Raw genomic sequence first — 21,480 nt, forward strand, 5'->3', positions numbered from 1 at the left:
CCTGAACTTTTCTCCATACTTCAAAACACAAGGCTTCTGTTGCAAGAGTTAGTTCAAACACTCCCCGAGCACAATAATCCTGGAGACAAAATACGTCTGCCAATTCAACACCCAAACATTGAATCAAAACCAAATTCTTGAACTTATCTCTGTCCCAAAAAGCAGGTCCATCGCGGCTCCTCAACGAGAAACAAAGGGAGTTCTTCCTCCGCTCCTTCCTCGCCCAGGGATGCCCAGCCATCGCTCCAGCAATGCTCCTCAGCTCTCCTTCCGAAACCTCCAGGCAAGCAAAACGCCGTCGTCCAGCACCGACCACCGCCTCAGCAAACTCCTCGTCCACACCGCTCCGGTCTTCCAGGTTCCACCATCAGCAATCCATTCCTTCCGGTCCGTCCGATCCTCCCCTCGCCTTCCCGACCCCCTGGACTAAGATCTTGGAACTGCGGTCAGGCCACTTGAACCTCGATCTTAGCCAAAAGGCCGAGAAGCGATGCCCACAAAGGCGCGGACCGACGCGCGGGCGTTCCGCTGGCGCACAGTGGCGCAGGCCGACTCCTCTGGAGCCCGGGACCCGCGCAGCTGCCGGCCTCCCTGCAGCCAGAGGCCTGCCGCGGGACTCTGCTCCCCCTCTCTCTTGCCTGCCCGCCTGCCTTCCTGCCAGTCCCGGGCGGGGGCCCTGCTCTTTGATCTTCTGTCAACGGCCCGACAACGACCGCAGCCGCAGGGGGCGCCAGCCGCCCGGCCTCCTTAGCTTAGGCCCCTCCCACCGGCAGCAGCTGCGCCCAACCGGCTGCAAGCCAAAGCCGAGCGCCAGCACCTGCGGGCAGAGGCAAGGGGCAGCTCTCTCTCGGGAGGGAGGGAGGGACGGGGACGCGCGCGCACACACGCCTGCCTGCCTGCCTGCCGAAAAAAAAGAAAGAAAAGGTGGATATACTAAGTTTTTTGGAGGGAAAACGCCCAGCTGTCGAAAGGGGCCCGCCTGCAGGGACGGGGACGGACACGCACGCAAGCAAGCAAGCAAGCAAGCAAGCAAGCAAGCAAGCCACGCCTGCCTCCCTGGGAAAAGGCTGAAAAACCTAAGTTTTTTGGAGGGAAAACGCACGGGAGCCGAAAAGGGGGCCGGCCTGCTTGCCCAGAGAGTCGAGACGCGGGAAAGCGCACAGAGGGAGCACGGGAACCGAGAGGGCGAGAGAGAGACAGAACACAGAGACACACAGATGGGGGACGAGGGACGAGACCCGAGAAGAAGGAGCTCCAGTCCACTTCGCTTGCTTGCTCGCTCGCTCGCTAGCTAGCTAGCTACCTAGCTACCTACGTCTGTCTTTTCACCGCTGAGAGAAGGTGGTGCACCGCTCCCGGAGGCGCTGCAATACCGGGCCGATGCGTGGAGAGGACGGAGCAAGCTCCTGATCCAGCTCCCTGTTCCAAAAATCCGTTTAATATGTGGTCCCCCGATGGGGGACGTATCAGATATTAAACTGATAAGAACAGATTTTTTTTTTTTTTTTTTTTTTTTTATTAAAACAAATCATAACAAGTCATACACTGAATCACAATCGACAACAAAAAACCATCAGTTAGACAACCTAGGGTAACAGACTAACAAAATCAAATCATCACATTATACAAAGAAACTTTCCCAGATTTAACAGAAAAAATTACATAGCAAACACAAAGTCTTGACACATTCATACTTAGGTACAGTTGTTCATCACTTCCCACCCCCGTCACTCTGCTATCCGATATACATCTCATTTCCATAGCTCCACCCCTTATGCAAACTACCCATTTAAGCCCCACATTTACTCTTTCTTATTTCTACTTTAAACCCCTAACACAAACAAATCTTTCCATCTTTCTTTTGCCGCAGAAAATCCCCACTTCCTTATGTCCCACTTCACCCGGTTCCCAATGTCATGTCTCACTCTCCATACCACAGCTCCCACTGACCCTTGCACCCCATGTTTCACTAAATTACTTCTGTCTTGCCACACATACAATTTCACCAAACTAATCAACAACCACACCAAAAACTTCTCATTCCACTTCTTTACCCCGGCCAAACCTTTTATCACCATCTCGTAGCTTAGCCGTTCCTGTGAAAAAAAAGATGGCACCCACCCTGTGCACTCCCTCCACACCTGCTGTGTAAAGTCACATTCCCAAAAAACATGTTTAACTGTTTCCTCCCTGGTACACATCAAACGGGGACATTCTTTCTGTCTGGATAAGCCATGTTTATTCAGAACCTCCCTCACCGCCAGCCTACCCCATACACACAACCAGTTCAGATCACACATCCTGTTGTCCAAGGGCTTGGGTTGTATGCGTGTCCAGGTTCCGCGGGACACTCCCACCACTGCTGCACTGTTGTCCTCTCTCAGCTCCTTGTACATTGCCCGGTGGCTAAGGGAAGTTAACCCTGCCTTTACCGCCTGATGATTCCTCAGCCAATGCACCGCGTGCCGATAGTGCCACGGTAGTCGCTCTGCTTTTGGCGTAGTATTTGTCCACTGTACCAGGTGTTTCATTACAGGGGCGAACCACAGATGAACAAAAAACTTGCAGAAATGCGCCGGATTGCCATGCAGGACTTCACAAAGGCTGGAGACAAAAGCACAGTCAATCTTCAAAGGTAAGTCTGGGACCCCCCTCCCTCCTTCCTCCACTGACCTGTACATATCTGTGCGCCTGATGTATTCATATTTTTGCCCCCACATGAAAGCAAAAACCGTGCGTACTAGTTCCTTCCGCAACCTGGCCGGCATAGGATAAACCACTGCCAGGTGGAAAAGCAGCGGCATTACCTCAACTTTCAAAACCAATACCTTCCCAAGAAAAGACAGAGACCTATGCTGCCACAATCCCAGCTTTGTGTTCACTTTCTTTATTTTCTCCTCCCAGTTCAGCCGGGCGGCACCTTCAGAGTGGAACTGGACTCCGAGGATCTTGACTGGGGACTGCAACACTGAGAGCCCTCCAATCTCGTCCTTTTTCTCTCTCCAGGTACCCCAGTACTTGATCGTGCTCTTACTCTTGTTTAGCCTTGCCCCCGTACCGACCTCAAATTCCTGAGCAATGCTGAGTACACGGTGCAGACTCTCCTCTGAGCTCAAGAACAGGGTGATGTCATCTGCGTATGCAATGGCCTTCACCTGCCTTCCTTTGCTTCCCGGCACCATGACGCCTCTCACTCCTGGGTCTTCCCGGATCCTGTCCAAAAAAGGCTCCAAATACAAAATATAAAGCAGAGGGGACAGGGGGCACCCCTGTCGCACACCACAGGAAACGGGGATTCCTCCACCTACCGCACCATTAATGCGCACTCTTGTCTCCACCGACCTGTACAGTGTTCTTATCCACTCAATGAACTTCGCGCTTACTCCCATCTTTGCTAGAATCTCCCATAAGACTGCATGATGGACTCTGTCAAACGCCTTGTTTTGGTCGAGATTGACTAGCATCAAAGGAAGCTTTCTGTCGTCCACCCACTCCACCACATCTCTCACAAGTTGTAAATTCCAAGAGATCTTCCTCCCAGCCACTGCACAAGTCTGATCTTCACTTACCAAGTGCGGCATGATGTCTCTTAGCCTCCTCACCAAGACTCTTGCGAGGATCTTATAGTCCGTGCATAACAATTGGATAGGCCTCCAGTTGTCCAGCTCAGACTTTTCCCCCTTCTTCTTATATATCAGGGCCAAGATCCCGGTCTTCATGGAAGGTCCCAACTCCCCGATCTCTAAGATTTCGGTAAAAACCTGTAGTAGAAAGGGCTCCACCTGTTCCCAAAAAACATCATAAAAATCGGTAGGCAAGCCATCCACACCGGGTGCAGTACCTTTACGCAGGCCTCTCATGGCCTCTCTTATTTCCCCAGCTGTTATGGGGGCCGTCAAACCAGCATCATCCTGGATCTTGTTTTGCACTCTGGCCATCAACCTGCTCCGCACTTCTCCATCCACCTGTTTTTCTGCAAAAAGAGCTCCGTAATAGTTCATAGCACATTCCAACATCTCGTCAGTGCTTTCCGCCACATCCCCGTTTCCACTCACCAGCTTCTCCATCCAGGTTTCCTCCTGCTGTGTTCTCACTGAGCTAAAAAACTGAGATGAGCATTGTTCTTCCCCCTCCAGCTGGGTACCTCTAAGCCGAAACAGATACTCCTTGGCTCTTCGCAGCCATTTTGCCCGGAGCAAAGCTTTCACCCTAGTGACGGCTTCCACATTAAAATCCCGCCCTTGGTTAGCTTCAGTGTAAAGCCTCTCTAGCTCCCTTTGGAGGCCAGTCAGTTCTTCCCTCTCACTCTGTCGGCGCGCTGCGCAGTAGGTCTTAGTGATCTTGGCAATTATTCGCTTACAAGTCTCCCACCACTCTGTTGCCGTCGCAAACCTTTGCCGCATCTCCGCAAAGTGTTTGAGCAGGCGAATAACACTGGCCTGATACTCCTTATCCTCTAGCACCATTCGGTTTAGCCTCCAATATCTCGTCTGAAAGCCCGCTTTCCCAGCATTAAAAGTCACAAACAAACAGGCGTGGTCTGAAAACCATAAGGGTACTACTGCCTTTTCCCTTATGTCCAAAACTAGATTATGAAAAATATAATCCAAACGTCTTCGTATTCCACGGCTGTTGTCCCAAGTGTAATGGTTTAGGTCTTTAAACCCGTCTTTTAGCTTAAACCCATTTATAATCTTCCCTAGTGCAGCATTCCCTTCCCCTTGTGTGTCCGTCAGATCAGTGTTAAAATCCCCAACTAACAACACGCCTCTATTTGTAAAAAGCGCGGGTTCCAAGTCTTTCAGAAAATCACTTTGCATCCTCCTGTCTGCAGGCGCATACACTCCAATCACTCTTAAAGGCACATCCCTCCACCGCCCATCTACTACCAGCAATCTGCCAGGAACTATTGATCTAACATCCTGTGGCATGAAATCTCTAGTACCACAAAGTATACCTATTCCGGAGGAATGGACTCCTCCTATGCTCCACCAAGATCTTCCGCCACTCCACTCCTTCCGGAATTGATCTGCGTCCTTGTGTCCAGCTAAATGTACTTCCTGCAATACACAAATATCAAACCGCCGCGCCTTTACCTCATCGAAGACAGCTGTCCTTTTTTCTTTATTTTTCAGTCCTCTCACATTGATAGTTGCAACAGTGAGGGTCATGGCATGTCGCTAGAGCTCTCACTGTCCATCCCGTCCTCTGAGAGCCCTGTCGAGGGGCTGATCGTCCCAATAAGACTGGCCGCCCTCTCCGGTTCCACATACCCCCTCTCGTTGAAATCTCCTACCTCCATCTCCACATCCATTCCTTCTGCCCGGCCCGGTGTGTCGGGTAGGCATGAGGCACATGGACTCTCGTCCCCCTGCAGACCAGCCATTACGGAGAACGGGTTGCAAGACCCAGTCGCCCGCACCGGCTGCCCCGGCGGCAAAGACCCCTCCATGTCCTCCGATCCTCCCGGATCTTCCTGGCGATGCTCCAGGACCTCCTGGCCGCCTTCTCCTTCTCCTTGACTCCGCTCGCCTCCTTCTGCCACCCCAGCACCTGCTTTAATTTTGGCCTTCTTACCTTCGGACGAAACTTGTTCGTCATTGTCCCCTCGGTGCCTCTTAGGGTTCACCTTTCCACCTGTGCTCTCCTCCTCTCGCCCGCTTTCCGGCTCCGTTTCTTGCACTGTTTCCTGCGCCATTTCCTGCGCCGTTTCCTGCACCACTTCCCGCTCCACTCCCTGCGCTGCCTCCTGCGCCGCCTCCTGCGCTGTTTCCTGCGCTGTTTCCGTAGGACTCTGGACTGTCTCCTCCGGCTGCTCTGCTGGACGAACACCTGCTGATCCCGCCCCACCACTGCTCTCTCGGGGCCCCCGGCCTTCCTCCGCAACCTTTACCTTCCCTCCTCCAGCAGGCAAATTCTTCCCACGTCTCCTCCTCCTCTCCTTGGAACGTACGCGCTGCCCGCTCCACTCCTCCTCCTCCTCCTCCTCGTCCTCCGCCTCGATGGCACTCTCCAGAAGTCCCTTTTTCGCTGCAACATAGCTCAGATCTCTCCAAAGACAACTCCTATACCCGTGGGTATCAGCCCCACACAAAGAACACAATTTGATACGACAGTTCTTTTTCATGTGTCCCCTTTCATGGCATCTTGTGCACTCTGTTGCTTTACAGTCCTTTTCAAAATGTCCAATTTCATAACAGCGGCGACAAAAAGGGGGCTGATCACGGTAGAAAAGGTACCCACGACTCGAACCCAATGAAAACAGGGCTGGGGGGTGTGAAAACCCTCCTATATAATTCGGATTGGCCCTCAGCGTAACATTATACTGCCACCTCCCGGTCCAATAACCAAACCTGCCGTTAATTTTCTTTGGTTTCCCCGCAGATTCGGTATGTGCTTCTAAAAAAGCCGTGACATCATCCTCCTCCACAAACGGATCATACATGTGCACAATAATTGACCTGGTGTCATCTGTAGCCAATCCCAAACACTTAAAATCTCTCAGCCATTGCCTCTCCGCCTTTTCCACACACAACTCCGATACCTTCTTGTATGTTGCTTCATCCCGCAAAGACATGTCGAAATATCTTCCTGGTCGGTTCTGCTGTATACACTTAGCATCATAAGTTCCTACCTGTAGGGTCTTCATCACAACCTTCTCCACAAATTCCTCTCTTCCCGGCATCTCTCTCTCCAGGTTCCACTCAAACCGAATCGTCCACTTCACACTCGGCCCATTCCCCTGCTTTTCAGCAGGATCCATAGCCCAGGCCATCGCAAGGATGACCAGGGCCCGACGCTCCTCCGCTCCTTCCTCGGCTCTCTCTCTCTGCCAACAAAAAAAGATCCGGGATCTCCTCCTGTCTGTCCGCACTTCAGTCCTCCAGGTAAGTTTGGCCGCACCGCTCCGCTCCGCTCTCCAGCCGCTCCTCCGCCGCCCTTCTCGTCCCCCAGCCCAGTCGTCAAGCCGCGGTCAGGCCACGTACTTTTCAGATCTGAGCCAAAAGGCCGAGAAGCGATGCCCACAAAGGCGCGGACCGACGCGCGGGCGTTCCGCTGGCGCACAGTGGCGCAGGCCGACTCCTCTGGAGCCCGGGACCCGCGCAGCTGCCGGCCTCCCTGCAGCCAGAGGCCTGCCGCGGGACTCTGCTCCCCCTCTCTCTTGCCTGCCCGCCTGCCTTCCTGCCAGTCCCGGGCGGGGGCCCTGCTCTTTGATCTTCTGTCAACGGCCCGACAACGACCGCAGCCGCAGGGGGCGCCAGCCGCCCGGCCTCCTTAGCTTAGGCCCCTCCCACCGGCAGCAGCTGCGCCCAACCGGCTGCAAGCCAAAGCCGAGCGCCAGCACCTGCGGGCAGAGGCAAGGGGCAGCTCTCTCTCGGGAGGGAGGGAGGGACGGGGACGCGCGCGCACACACGCCTGCCTGCCTGCCTGCCGAAAAAAAAGAAAGAAAAGGTGGATATACTAAGTTTTTTGGAGGGAAAACGCCCAGCTGTCGAAAGGGGCCCGCCTGCAGGGACGGGGACGGACACGCACGCAAGCAAGCAAGCAAGCAAGCAAGCAAGCAAGCAAGCCACGCCTGCCTCCCTGGGAAAAGGCTGAAAAACCTAAGTTTTTTGGAGGGAAAACGCACGGGAGCCGAAAAGGGGGCCGGCCTGCTTGCCCAGAGAGTCGAGACGCGGGAAAGCGCACAGAGGGAGCACGGGAACCGAGAGGGCGAGAGAGAGACAGAACACAGAGACACACAGATGGGGGACGAGGGACGAGACCCGAGAAGAAGGAGCTCCAGTCCACTTCGCTTGCTTGCTCGCTCGCTCGCTAGCTAGCTAGCTACCTAGCTACCTACGTCTGTCTTTTCACCGCTGAGAGAAGGTGGTGCACCGCTCCCGGAGGCGCTGCAATACCGGGCCGATGCGTGGAGAGGACGGAGCAAGCTCCTGATCCAGCTCCCTGTTCCAAAAATCCGTTTAATATGTGGTCCCCCGATGGGGGACGTATCAGATATTAAACTGATAAGAACAGATACTACACTTGATCTTAGCCAAAAGGCCGAGAAGCGATGCCCACAAAGGCGCGGACCGACGCGCGGGCGTTCCGCTGGCGCACAGTGGCGCAGGCCGACTCCTCTGGAGCCCGGGACCCGCGCAGCTGCCGGCCTCCCTGCAGCCAGAGGCCTGCCGCGGGACTCTGCTCCCCCTCTCTCTTGCCTGCCCGCCTGCCTTCCTGCCAGTCCCGGGCGGGGGCCCTGCTCTTTGATCTTCTGTCAACGGCCCGACAACGACCGCAGCCGCAGGGGGCGCCAGCCGCCCGGCCTCCTTAGCTTAGGCCCCTCCCACCGGCAGCAGCTGCGCCCAACCGGCTGCAAGCCAAAGCCGAGCGCCAGCACCTGCGGGCAGAGGCAAGGGGCAGCTCTCTCTCGGGAGGGAGGGAGGGACGGGGACGCGCGCGCACACACGCCTGCCTGCCTGCCTGCCGAAAAAAAAGAAAGAAAAGGTGGATATACTAAGTTTTTTGGAGGGAAAACGCCCAGCTGTCGAAAGGGGCCCGCCTGCAGGGACGGGGACGGACACGCACGCAAGCAAGCAAGCAAGCAAGCAAGCAAGCAAGCAAGCCACGCCTGCCTCCCTGGGAAAAGGCTGAAAAACCTAAGTTTTTTGGAGGGAAAACGCACGGGAGCCGAAAAGGGGGCCGGCCTGCTTGCCCAGAGAGTCGAGACGCGGGAAAGCGCACAGAGGGAGCACGGGAACCGAGAGGGCGAGAGAGAGACAGAACACAGAGACACACAGATGGGGGACGAGGGACGAGACCCGAGAAGAAGGAGCTCCAGTCCACTTCGCTTGCTTGCTCGCTCGCTCGCTAGCTAGCTAGCTACCTAGCTACCTACGTCTGTCTTTTCACCGCTGAGAGAAGGTGGTGCACCGCTCCCGGAGGCGCTGCAATACCGGGCCGATGCGTGGAGAGGACGGAGCAAGCTCCTGATCCAGCTCCCTGTTCCAAAAATCCGTTTAATATGTGGTCCCCCGATGGGGGACGTATCAGATATTAAACTGATAAGAACAGATTTTTTTTTTTTTTTTTTTATTATCAAAAAGTAACAACAAACAAGTTCACAGAAACTTCGTCAATCACCAAAATCAAACATATAGACACACAATTAACTCAAACAAAACACTACATAAACCAATCAAAACATGGGATTACAATAAACAAGACCATCAATTGTTAGATATTAGCCAATACTTTCCACTTTTCTTTAACAGCGTGGAAACTCAACTTCCTTTTATCATTGGCCACCATACATCTGACATCCCACAATACCTTGTTCCACACCCCTCCCACATCACATGTCACTCCCTTCTTTACCAACAAATTTCTTGCAGCCCACAGTTCTATTTTCACAAAGCTAATTAAAAACCATAACAAAAAACTCATTTCTTTCGTTCTCCCCCCCCTCCTTATACCAAACATTATTGTTGCAAGGTTTATCGTAAAGGTGCTATCTATAGCTTCCAAAACAATTTTACTCTTTTCCCACACTTTTTGCGCAAAATTACAGAACCAAAATACATGTTCGATGCTTTCCTCGCCACAACATCCAGTTCGAGGGCACCCAACTTGTTTAGTCAACTTATGTTTATATAATACGGATCTTACTGGAAGTCTCTTCCATACCGTTAACCAATTGAGGTCTAGACAGTCCAAACGCAAACCCTTGGGCTGCACTCTTCCCCAGATCTCATTTACGACGCCCCCCACAACCCTGGCTTCTCCTCTTTCTGTTATAGCGCAATACAGTGCCCTGTGATCCAGCATCTCCAACTCGTCCACCGCCTCCAGATGTTTCCTTGTCCAGGACACTGCGTGCCTGTAATGCCAGGGCAGATCTTCACCGTGAGGGACGTCGTTCTTCCAGTTGGTGAGTCTGCGCATGCTGTTTGATAACCAAAACCTTACAAAGTACTGATGATCATGAGACACAGGCTGTTTCAAAGCTTTACACAAACCAGACACAAATAAACAATTTAACTTGATCGGCATGTTCGGTACTGACCTACCCCCCTTTTCTATGGATCTAAACATATCGACACGTTTTACATATTCATATTTTTTATTCCACAAAAAACTAAACACTTCTCTGACCAGATACCTGTTATACCTAGCCGGCATAGGATACACATTTGCTAAATACGTGAGGGCGGGTAACACGTCTGTTTTTAATATGATTACCTTTTCGATGAAAGAAAGCCTTCTGTCGCCCCATCGGAGTAGCCTTTTCCTGACCACCTCCAATGCCTCTTGCCAGCTGTTATGAATCGTACTTAGGTCATTAAAAGAAACCCCCAAAACTTTCAAAGGACCTCTGCAGTAATTCAGGTCGCAGAGACTCCCCTTTTCGTCCCTCCAACACCCAAAATATTTAACTTTGCTTTTTTGTCTATTTAACTTTGCTCCAGATATCCGGGCGAAGCTGTCGAAAATCCCCAGAGCCTCCTGCAAACTTTCCTTCGACTCTACCATCAAAGTGATATCGTCAGCATACAAAGTCATCTTCACCCTCCCCCCACCACTCCCAGGCAGCATTATTCCTTCTACACGTGGGCTCGCGTTAACCATCCTAACAAAGGGCTCCAAATAGAGTACAAACAATAGAGGCGATAAAGGACAACCTTGTCTCACGCCCACCTTCTGTTCTACCAATTTCCCAAGATACCCATTCACCACCACTCTACTCCCTACGTGCTTATACAGAGTCTTTAGCCACCTAATAAAAAGTGAGCCAAAACCCATCCTCTCCATCACGGCCCACAAAAACTTATGTGACACTCTATCAAAGGCCTTCTCCAAATCAAGGCTCACCAGTGCAAGGGGGATATTCCTCTGCTCGGACCACGCTATTATGTCCCTAACCAACTGCAATGACCAGGTAATTTTCCTTCCCTGGACCCCACACGTCTGATCTTTCCCAATCACTTTGTCCAACACCCCTTTCATCCTATTAACTAACACCTTTGCGAACAGTTTATAGTCTGAGCAAAGCATAGTTAAAGGCCTCCAATTCGCTAACTCTGTCGGTTGGCCTTTTTTATACAGCAGAGTCAAAACCCCCTCCCGCATCGATCTTCCCAAAACGTCCTTGCAAAAAACCTCCTTCATTACCTCAAGCAAGATCGGCCCCAATATACCCCAGAAGGTCCTGTAAAATTCTGCTGGCAAACCATCAATTCCAGGCACCTTCCCATTTTTTGAGCCAGCTAAGGCCACCCTGAGCTCTTCTAATGTAAACGGCCTTTCTAAGAGGGCCCTACTCTCCTCTGGCAGCTTTGAGACAATACAATCCAGGGAGGCGTAATCTGTCTCCCTTCCCATCTCCTTTTCAGAAAAGAGATTCTGATAATAACCAAACACTGCCTCCAACATGCCTTCTTTATCTGCTACTACTGTGCTCGCATCCACTTGTATCCCGTCCAGCCTTCTTTTAACCTGTTGCTTTCTCACCTGTCTAAAAAGATAAGAAACACAGGTCCCTTGCTGCAGGGATGAGTCAACTCGGGCCTTAAAAATAAAATTCTTTGCCCTCTCCTCGTGATATGCCCTTAATTTCCTTTTTGAGGCTGCCACCTCAGCCATGTCCACTTGCACTCCTTCGTTAAGGAGAGCGTAGAGCTTATTCAGCTCTTCCTGGAGCAGCCTCCCCTCTCTCCTCACCTTTTTCTGACGCTCACGACAATATGACCTCGTTTCTTTTTTGATTTTCTTTTTGATCTGCTCCCACCATTCCACCGTGGGAACATGCTGTCGCCTTTCTTCCCGCCACCTGTTCAAATACAAACTCATACAATCTACATACTCTCTCTCTTCCAACACCTCAACATTCATTCTCCATACACCCTTCCCATACATTCCTCTTGCCAGGCTCAAATCCACTTCTACAATATCGTGATCTGAAAGCCAGGCCGGATGAGTGTTCACTCCACCAACTGCCACCTCCCTGGATACAAAAACATAATCAAGGCGCTTCGCTACACCCGCTGTGTTTCTCCAGGTAGGTACCACCCCTTTTGCTCGGAAACGCACTGCACTATCAACTAAATTAAAGCGCGTCAATAGTGTGCGCAGCTGCTTTGCCCCTGCCTCTTCCTTATTAAAGAGGTCAACATTAAAATCTCCACCAATAACCAGGAACCTATTCGTGGCACACAAAGGGAACAGTTCTTTAAAAAAATCTGCCCTCATTGACCCTACAGCAGGAGCATAGACACACACTATTCTAAAGTTACACTCACCAATGCACAAATCAACACTTAAAACTCTTCCCGGTACCACTGCAACACTCCCTTCGACTAAAACATCCCGATTTCCAATCAACACACCCACACCCGATGAGTGAACCCCACCCACACTCCACCTAGAATCACCTCTATCCCACTCACGCGCAAAACCAACCACATCATTATCATTTTTCAAATGAACCTCCTGCAAAAGACAGACATCGAAATTAAAAATCCTCAAAGACTGAAAGACTGCTGTCCTTTTCACTTTGTCCCTCAGCCCCCTGGTGTTTAACGTGAGGACTTTTATGGTCATAAATAATTATTTTACATTTTCTCTTCCCATTTATCTATAATGGCCATCACCGCTATGTAAGCGTCCCGCACTTCCGATTCTTGATGACCACTCACAGTCAATCTTGTGATTCTCCTAGCCGCTCCTTCGTTCTCGAGCTTCACTCCCGGAAATCTTCTGAGTACGTTTTTGATTCCACCCGCCTTGTTCGGGAACCTCACATTCCCGTTCTGCCATTCACACTTCTTTAAAAAACCTGATGAGGCATCCAACTTTTTCACATACCTTCCTTCCTTTCTGTACACCCCTGAAGCAAAGGCTTCCTTTGCCTTCCCAGCACTGTTCCTCCACTGCTTTACTAAATCCGAGAAAAGGCACTTTTTTGAACCTATCTCTGAGTGGGTTCTTCCATATATTTGAATGCGCCTCACTTCTTTACCAAGGTACTCACACTTGTACTTAATCCCTTTCTTCTGCAGATCCTGTTCTTCAAACCCGGCTGGCCAATGAACATCTCTATTCTTTTCGTTCCATTTACATAGGTCGATGAAATCTCTGGGGAGGTCCGAATCGAGCCAAAGGCCCTCCTCACTCCTCAGCTTCTGCTCAGCCTGGACACCCCCACCTCCGGTAAGTACCTGGTTACCCTCATCCGTTTCAGGTATGCAAGAAGCTCCTGATAATACTGAGCAATCTCCGGACTGGGACAGAACAAGTCCCTCATCATGGACTTCACCCTCTCCAGGTGTGTAAACTGCCACCAGGACCTCTGAGACAGGTGTATCACTCAGTGACAAATCCTCAGTACCTCTATCTGCCTTTTTGGCCACTAGAGCATCTGAGCCTTGTGCCTTCCTCTTTATGGATCTTTTTGACACCGACGGCCCTTCCCCCTCCTCTTCCTCCATCCTCTCTCCCCAACTCCCTTCCTGGACACTTTGCACCTCCTGCCCCACTTCCATCGCAGCTGCTTTCAAGAAGTCTAGTCCTGGCGTCTCTGAAACCTCTGAAAAGCTGTCCTTTTCAGAAAAACTTCCATCTGTGGGCTCACTTTGCATATGCAAATTGAGCTCCGCCCCTTCTTCTGCCCCTCTCACCACTTCTCCGGTTTCCTCTTCTTCTACCGTTAAGAAGCTTCCATCTTTTGAAAACCTTCGGTTTCCCTTTTTTCCAGGCTCCCTATTGTCAGCCTCCCCACCTTCATCCACCTCTCTTCGTCTCTCCTCTTCATTTGCAGCACCTGGTCTTTCACCTGCAACTCCACTAACGACTTCTGAAAAAGTCCTTTTCCGTAAAGCACAGTCTTTAAATATATGCCCTGCACCTCCGCACAGATTACACCTCCTCTCTTCCTTGCATTCTGAAGATAGGTGACCAACCCCCTCACATCTTCTGCAGATTCGCTCCCTGCAATCCACCACATGATGTCCCTCCTTCCTACATCTCCTGCAAACCGAGGGCTGTCCGTAATAGAACAAGTACCCCCTGTTGGAGCCTATCTCAAATGATGCAGGCGGGTGCAAAAGACCGTCCGGTGCTGACCCATTCGCTCTGAAACGCACCCTGTAACGCCACTTCCCTGTCCAATAGTTTTTCCTGTCTATTATCTTCACCCCTATGCCCTGAATATCCACGAAGCGCTTCAAAAAACAGACTATGTTTTCTTCAGGCATATAGGGGTTAAACATTGCCACTGTCAAGGTTCTTAACTCCCTGGCAAACAAGGGCTCCACATAGTAGTCCACGAAAGGTTTTTCCTCTTTCCTTCTGTTCACCTCTGCCCAAACGCCCCTGACAATATTCTCTGAGTTGAGCGAAAGGTCAAAACACCTCTTACCCGGGAAGTCTTGTAGGCAGAACACGTCCTCAGGCTCCAGGTGCAGGGCATCTCTCATCACCTCGTCCTCGAAACTGTCCCTTGAAGTGAACTCCGTCTTCTCCCCGTTGTCTCGTAACACAAAACGCACAGCATGTCGCACTCTTCCTTCCCTTGAAAAGGCTCCTCCCTCCATCGTCAAAAATGGCCGGAAAAAAACCGCCACGCAAAAAAAGGCTTCGAGTCTCCCCGAAACAAGCGATCCGTCTCTCCCTTTCTCCTGGCTAAGATGCAAGCTGCGGTCAGGCCACACACTTGATCTTAGCCAAAAGGCCGAGAAGCGATGCCCACAAAGGCGCGGACCGACGCGCGGGCGTTCCGCTGGCGCACAGTGGCGCAGGCCGACTCCTCTGGAGCCCGGGACCCGCGCAGCTGCCGGCCTCCCTGCAGCCAGAGGCCTGCCGCGGGACTCTGCTCCCCCTCTCTCTTGCCTGCCCGCCTGCCTTCCTGCCAGTCCCGGGCGGGGGCCCTGCTCTTTGATCTTCTGTCAACGGCCCGACAACGACCGCAGCCGCAGGGGGCGCCAGCCGCCCGGCCTCCTTAGCTTAGGCCCCTCCCACCGGCAGCAGCTGCGCCCAACCGGCTGCAAGCCAAAGCCGAGCGCCAGCACCTGCGGGCAGAGGCAAGGGGCAGCTCTCTCTCGGGAGGGAGGGAGGGACGGGGACGCGCGCGCACACACGCCTGCCTGCCTGCCTGCCGAAAAAAAAGAAAGAAAAGGTGGATATACTAAGTTTTTTGGAGGGAAAACGCCCAGCTGTCGAAAGGGGCCCGCCTGCAGGGACGGGGACGGACACGCACGCAAGCAAGCAAGCAAGCAAGCAAGCAAGCAAGCAAGCCACGCCTGCCTCCCTGGGAAAAGGCTGAAAAACCTAAGTTTTTTGGAGGGAAAACGCACGGGAGCCGAAAAGGGGGCCGGCCTGCTTGCCCAGAGAGTCGAGACGCGGGAAAGCGCACAGAGGGAGCACGGGAACCGAGAGGGCGAGAGAGAGACAGAACACAGAGACACACAGATGGGGGACGAGGGACGAGACCCGAGAAGAAGGAGCTCCAGTCCACTTCGCTTGCTTGCTCGCTCGCTCGCTAGCTAGCTAGCTACCTAGCTACCTACGTCTGTCTTTTCACCGCTGAGAGAAGGTGGTGCACCGCTCCCGGAGGCGCTGCAATACCGGGCCGATGCGTGGAGAGGACGGAGCAAGCTCCTGATCCAGCTCCCTGTTCCAAAAATCCGTTTAATATGTGGTCCCCCGATGGGGGACGTATCAGATATTAAACTGATAAGAACAGATTTTTTTTTTTTATTTTTTTTTTTTTTTTTTTATGTTTTTTATTACAAACATAACAAACTTCAACACAGCACAGTAAGACAACCACACCCTTCCCCAACATTCAAACATACCCTAAACCAGCCTCCCTCTGTAACACTAACAACAACCCTTATACTATTACACTCAACAATCCGAAACACAAATCAAACGGTCATGAAAATGTTAGTACAACAGTATTCATATTGGTTCATTTCGAAAATAGAATCACAAAAGAAACAGACATCAGAACCATAAACACAAAACCGTTACATTACCATAATCCCGCCCTGTATGCAAAAAAGATCCCTCCTCCATCCCCAACATTCCTTATATTATTATAAAACAAACCCATATACAGAAATCAATTTAACACCCCAAAGAAATTAATCCCTTCCATCTTTCTTTGGCCGCAGCAAAACCCCACCGTAAGATGTCCCACCGAACACGTCTAGTAACTTCATTTTTGCCTTTGCTAAATACAGATAAGGCTGAAACACAACTGCCATGCTCCACCACCTCCCTCCTCGCTACCCATATATAAAATTTAACCAAACTAATTATATACCATAACACAAATTCATTATTCCATTTTCTCACCCCCTTTACTCCCCGAAACACCACCCGACTGCTTAAAACAAAATCAACAGCGACTTTCTGTAATAATTCAGCACTGTGACCCCACACCCTTTGGGCGAAAACACAGCCCCAGAAAACGTGAAGCAGGGTTTCGACCTCAGAACAGCCAGGCTGCGGGCACTTATCCTGTCTGGACAACCCATGCCTGTAGAGCGTGTCCCTCACCGGCAACCTGTTCCAGAGAGCCCGCCAGTTTAGGTCCTTGAGTCTGTTTTCTAGACCCACCGGCTGGATCTGCCGCCACTCCTCCTCCGACACCCCCACCACTGCAGGTTCCCCCTTCTCCATGATAGTCCTATACATCTGTTTGTGGTCCGTAGCCCCCAAGCCCTTTCTGAACCCTGGGTGCTTCTGTAACCACACCACCGCATGTCTATAATGCCAGGGCAATTTTTGCGCCTTCGGCGTTGTATTCGTCCAGACTACCAGGTGCTTCATCGTATTCGCAAACCACAAACGGATAAAACATACACAAAGGTGATCCGGATCTTCGTATAGTGTTTTACACAAATTTGCGACAAATATTGTGTCTAGTTTCAACGGGAAGTCTGGAACCGACCTACCACCCTCCTCCACTGGCCTGCACATATCCGCTCTCTTGATGTACTCATGCCCCCCACTCCAAACGAAGTGGAAGACCGCCCTCACCAGGTTTCGACGCAGCCGAGCAGGCAGAGGGAACACACAAGCCAAATGAAGCAGCAATGGCAGTATGTCTACCTTTAGGACTAGTACTTTCCCTGTGTACGTCAGCGACCTATTCAACCACATACCGATCTTTTGATTTACCTTCCCCAGCCTCAGGTCCCAGTTGATCCTGGCGGAGTCCTGCGTATGAAAAAGAACTCCCAGAATTTTAACCGGTCCCGTCACCAAGGTAAGACCGCCCGTCACATCTTGTCTTTCCTTCCATCTACCGAAGTATTTAACCGTACACTTTGCTTTGTTCAAAAAAGCACCTGTCCCTTTGGTCATACTATCTGCTATCTGTAGTACTTGGTGAAGACTTCTGTCAGTGCTAAGAAACAGAGAAATATCGTCTGCATAGGCTGCTATTTTCGCCTGTTCTCCTCCACTCCCAGGAACCACCACCCCTTCCACTCGAGGATCCCCACGAATCCGATGCAGAAAGGGTTCTATGTACAGCACATATAATAAGGGGGACAGAGGGCATCCCTGTCTCACCCCACACCTGACCGGAATGCCCATGCCAAGCATACCGTTGATGCATACCCTTGAGATGACATTATTATACAAAACCTTGATCCATCTGATGAGGCCCTCATCCAGCCCCACTCTTCTCATCACCTCCCAAAGGAATGAGTGATGCACCCGGTCAAAGGCCTTATTTTGGTCTAGGCTCACAAGCATCATCTCAAGGTTCCTGTCCTCCACCCATTCAATGACGTCCCTGATCAACTGCAGGTTCCACTTTACGTTTCTACCCTCCACACTGCAGGTTTGGTCTTTACTTATCAGGTCCGGCATCACCTTCCTCAGCCGTCTCCCCAATACTCTGGCCAAGATCTTATAATCGGAACAGAGTAATTGGATCGGCCTCCAGTTCTCCAGATCTTCCTTGTCTCCTTTCTTAAACACCAGAGACATAATACCTGTCCTCATCGTTCTGCCGAGTTCACCCTCCCTCAGGACTTCGTTATAAACCTCCAACAACACCGGTAGTAACCTTTCTCGGAAGGTTACATAAAATTCCGTCGGGAGTCCGTCCATCCCCGGGGTGGTACCTCTACGCAGGCCACCAATGGCTTCTCCAATCTCAGTCATTGTTAGGGCCTCACCCACACCTTCCATACCATCAATCTTCCTGTCAAACCCAATCAACCACTCATCCCACAAACTCTCATCCACTGGTTTCTCTGAAAATAAAACCTTGTAAAAATTAGTTGCACACCTCACCATGCCTTCTATGTCTCTGACCCTGGACCCATCTTCTCTCCTCAGACCCTCGAAGAGAGTCCTCTTCTGTCTGGCTCTGACCGAGCCAAAAAACTGGGCTGAGCACCTCTCCTCCCCCTCAATCAGGTTACCCTTCAACCTAAACAAAAAATCCTTAGCTCTCTCTACCCAAAGTTCTTTCAGTCTGAGTTTAAGCTCAGAAACTTTTGTCATGTCGAAAGCACCACCCTGGTTGGAAACCACATACTGCTCTTCTAGTTCCTGCTGCAATCTCACAAGCTCTCCTCTCTCTGCTACCTTCTTTTGGCTACAGTATGAGATAGAAGCCTTGGAGATCGCCCTTTTACAGGCTTCCCACCACAGCACCGCTGTCTGGTACCGCCCCCTCTGTAACTGGAACCGATCCAAAAGCGCAACTATCAAACTCTGATAATCGGCTTCCAATAACACTTTCGTGTTCAGTTTCCAGTAGTTTGATTTAGGGTCCATACCATCTGGTATCAAATCAACCGACAGCAACAGATGATCTGAAAACCATACCGGAGTAACCGTTGCCGCCTGTGTCAACCCACGTAGGGTGGTGAAGATATAATCAAGTCTTCTGAAGACACCCCTTCCATTACTCCATGTGTGCATTCTCTGTCCCTGACTATAGTCCTTGTGACCATCTTTTAGGTGAAACCGTGATATTAATTCTTTAAGATCACTCACACTCACACCACTCGCATCACATACATCAATATTAAAATCCCCTCCCATCACCACCACTCTATTGGTGTACAGATGTGGCTCAAGGTCCTTCAAAAACGCCCCCTGGAGCCGCCTTTCGGCAGGCCCGTAGACAGCTATTAAACGTACCTGCAATCTTTCCCATGCCCCATCTACAATCATTAGCCTTCCTGGGACTATGCAGTTAACTTCGCTTACAGAGAAATTCGGGGTTCCACATAGGATCCCGATTCCGGATGAGTGCACTCCCCCTACACTCCACCAGGACTCCCCTTTTACCCAGTCTCTCTTAAAGGTGACAATATCACCTTTTGTGCCTAAGTGTACTTCCTGCAAGAAACAAAAGCCGAAATGGCGCGCTTCTAACCATTTGAAGACGCCAATCCGCTTACTATGATTTTTAAGCCCTCTGGCGTTAATAGTACATACGGTACGACTCATGTTGGGTCAAAGGGAGTCTGCAGCTGCAACCCGTCTCCCAAACTAAAAGCACTCTCTATTCCAAGAGGACTGAGGAGATTCCCACCCACACTCATAACCTGCGGGGACCCCTCCCCCAGGGATGATGGACTTACCCCAGGATCATCGGAGGTCAGGAGGTGGATACCGCCGTCTTTCCCCGACTGTTCTGAGGTCTCTGAAACGAAATCCTCCTGTTCCACCACTATATCGCCCTGGCCCGGGGGTATGGGGTCGTCGAGGGTACTGACCTCAGCAGAGGCCTCCAAGGGGTCAGCCTCCTCACCCTGCTCTCCACCCCTCTCCCTCTGTTCCCCTTCCTCCCTACTCCCCCCCTCCCTACCTCCCTCTCCCTCTCCCTCTACACCCCCCTCCACCCCTACCTCCTTCCTACCCCCTTTCTTACACTCCCCCCTCGCCCTCTTTACAGCAATCGCCTTTTTCCGTCTCGGCATTCTCTGTCCTCTCTCTCCGTCTTCTCCCTTCTCTGCCTCGACGTCACTGTTCCCCGAGTCCTCCTCAACAGCTAGGACCTGAAAACGATTAGCCACAGTCTCGAACACGCACTCGTCGGACCTCATTCTTCTCTTCTCTGCCGCCGACTTCCTCTTTGCAGCCCTGCTAGGCTGGGTAACCCACTCCGGCGACTCCGACTCTGCCCTGTCCATCACTTCCGCCCACGACGAGGTCCCCGGACGCGCCTCTTCAGGTACCTTGGTCGCCTTTGGCATCTCCTCTGGTCTGTCGTCTCTTTCTTCTCTTGCGTCTGCTTGTGTCCTCTGGGTGGTCGCGGTCTTCTGCTGTGGTCTGCTCTCCTCTCTCCTCGGGCCCTCTGCCGAAGTCCGCACCACATCTGCAAAACTTCGACTCTTCATCGGACAAACCCTGTACACATGGCCTTCTGCCCCACACAGGTCGCACGTTAAGACCTTAGTACAGTCCTTAGTTTCGTGAGTTGTGGCCTTACACTTTCTACACACACCGCCAGGACAGTTCGCCGCTACATGACCCCTCTGGAAACACTTCTTGCACGTCACCGGTTGGCCTGGATAGAAGAGGTAGCCTCTATTAGGCCCAATCGTGAAATAAGCCGGGGGATGTACCACTCCCTCACCCTCAGATGGCTTAGGTTTTAGCCGCACCGTGTATCTTCTTTTACCGGTCCACACTCTGAGGACATCTAAATCTTTTTGACCTTCTCCCTGCACGTCCACAAATCTGGATAAAAAGGTGATTACGTCTCTTTCTGGGACCCGATGATTAAATAGGTGAATTGTCAGAGTCCTGAGCTCCCTGGCAAACAAAGGCTCTATCAAGAAATCATTAAGCGGTTCCACATCTCTTCCTTCACACACCTTTTCCCAGGCTTTCTCACAAAGTTCATCCGATGCAAGCGACAGGTCGTATATCCCTCTGACTGGGAAATCTTGTAGACAATCAATGTCCTTCAATTTAATCCCTAGAGCCTTCATCAGGACTACTCTTTCAAACCGCTCACGGTTCATCCATTCCTTCTTCTTCTCTGCCTCCTTCACAACAAAACGCACTGTGCACCGCATCTGCCCCTCACGGGACAGAGGGTGCACAGCCGCCGAACCGCGGGCCCACTCACCACCTTCGACCGCTGTCATCTTGGAGGCCCCACTTCGCCCCCTGGGCTCAACCCAGGGCGACTACCCGTGGTGACCTTGGTGGACTTCTGCTTCGGTCTTCTGATGGTAAGGTTCCGCCCGTCTGGTCTGGTTCCGTTGTCCGCTGTCTTCTCCTTCTCCTCTTCGCCTTCGTTGTCTTCGCCTTTTGTCAAGTCCTCAGACCGCGGTCATGCCACGTATCTTTAGATCTTGGCCAAAAGGCCGAGAAGCGATGCCCACAAAGGCGCGGACCGACGCGCGGGCGTTCCGCTGGCGCACAGTGGCGCAGGCCGACTCCTCTGGAGCCCGGGACCCGCGCAGCTGCCGGCCTCCCTGCAGCCAGAGGCCTGCCGCGGGACTCTGCTCC

The 21,480-nt window shown here is 51.7% G+C and overlaps 3 non-coding genes and 1 pseudogene across 3 annotated transcripts; all 4 read right to left on the reverse strand.

Moving 5' to 3' along the window:
• Nucleotides 1-1,339: 1,339 nt before the first annotated feature.
• On the reverse strand, nucleotides 1,340-1,529 carry LOC148647911 (U2 spliceosomal RNA). Its single transcript, XR_015927051.1, has one exon. It is a non-coding gene; the product is annotated as a U2 spliceosomal RNA (small nuclear RNA).
• A 6,338-nt stretch (nucleotides 1,530-7,867) lies between these two features.
• Nucleotides 7,868-8,058, reverse strand: LOC148647912 (U2 spliceosomal RNA). The gene has a single exon (XR_015927451.1). It is a non-coding gene; the product is annotated as a U2 spliceosomal RNA (small nuclear RNA).
• Nucleotides 8,059-8,905: 847 nt separating this feature from the next.
• On the reverse strand, nucleotides 8,906-9,093 carry LOC148647913 (U2 spliceosomal RNA). The gene has a single exon (XR_015926952.1). It is a non-coding gene; the product is annotated as a U2 spliceosomal RNA (small nuclear RNA).
• Nucleotides 9,094-15,569: 6,476 nt separating this feature from the next.
• LOC148647914 (U2 spliceosomal RNA) lies at nucleotides 15,570-15,774 on the reverse strand (annotated as a pseudogene).
• Between the last annotated feature and the right edge of the window lie 5,706 nt (nucleotides 15,775-21,480).

The sequence above is a fragment of the Lepisosteus platostomus genome, chromosome 15 (assembly GCF_059453375.1).
Source record: "Lepisosteus platostomus isolate fLepPlt1 chromosome 15, fLepPlt1.hap1, whole genome shotgun sequence".
NCBI lineage: Eukaryota > Metazoa > Chordata > Actinopteri > Semionotiformes > Lepisosteidae > Lepisosteus > Lepisosteus platostomus.